At 43.7% G+C, this 781-nt stretch overlaps 1 non-coding gene across 1 annotated transcript; it reads right to left on the bottom strand.

Annotated features, from left to right (window-relative positions):
* Positions 1–432: 432 nt before the first annotated feature.
* LOC141425995 (U5 spliceosomal RNA) lies at positions 433–548 on the bottom strand. Its single transcript, XR_012451109.1, has one exon. It is a non-coding gene; the product is annotated as a U5 spliceosomal RNA (small nuclear RNA).
* Between the last annotated feature and the right edge of the window lie 233 nt (positions 549–781).

Genomic DNA, 781 nt, shown 5'->3' with positions numbered 1-781 from the left:
AGAGCAATAGAGATGAATTCACAGCTACAGCCAGATGGGGAAGGCCTTGAGTATACAGAGAGGGTTTTGACCTTTCTCTCAGTTGAGGAGTTAGAAGAAAGTCTTGAGCAGAAGAGGGATGTGACAGCTGATGGAGTGGCTCAGGTGATACAGCACCTGCTTAGCAGGCATGAGGCCATGAGCTCAAACCCCAGTGTTGCCAAAAAAGATAAAAAAAAAAAAAAGTCTGCATTACAGTTTAATTAAAGTATATTCTTAGCCAGGCGCTGGTGGTTTATGCCTAAAATCCTAGCTACGCAGGAGGCAGAGATCAAGAGGACCACAGTTGGAAGCCAGCCTGGGCAAATAGTTCAAGAGATCCTACCCCAAAAAAACCCATCACAAAAAGCACTGATAGAGTGACCCAAGATGTAGGCCCTGAGTTCAAGCTCTTGCTTCGAAAACGCAAGGCCTCAAAAAATTGGGTTAAGACTCAGAGTTGTTCCTCTCCGCCGAAATCTTTAGTAAAAGGCAAAAGATTTATACGATCTGAAGAGAAATCAGAGTATACAACTTCTTTTTTTAAAAGACCACTCTGTGGGCTGCACATATGGCTCAAATGGTAGAGTACTTGCCTAGCAAGTGTGAGGCCTGAATTCAAACCCTAGTACCACCAATAAATAAATAAACAAAAATATCTCTCTAACTGCTATTCTGAGAACAGAATCGAGAAACCAGGACTAGGGGTGAATGAGGCAGGGGGGAAAAGTGTAGGAAACCAGTGCTGGCCTGCAGGATGTTT

The sequence above is a fragment of the Castor canadensis genome, chromosome 8, assembly GCF_047511655.1.
Source record: "Castor canadensis chromosome 8, mCasCan1.hap1v2, whole genome shotgun sequence".
NCBI lineage: Eukaryota > Metazoa > Chordata > Mammalia > Rodentia > Castoridae > Castor > Castor canadensis.
Note: the sequence above shows the minus strand (reverse complement) of the source record. Positions and strands in the feature narration are given on the sequence as shown.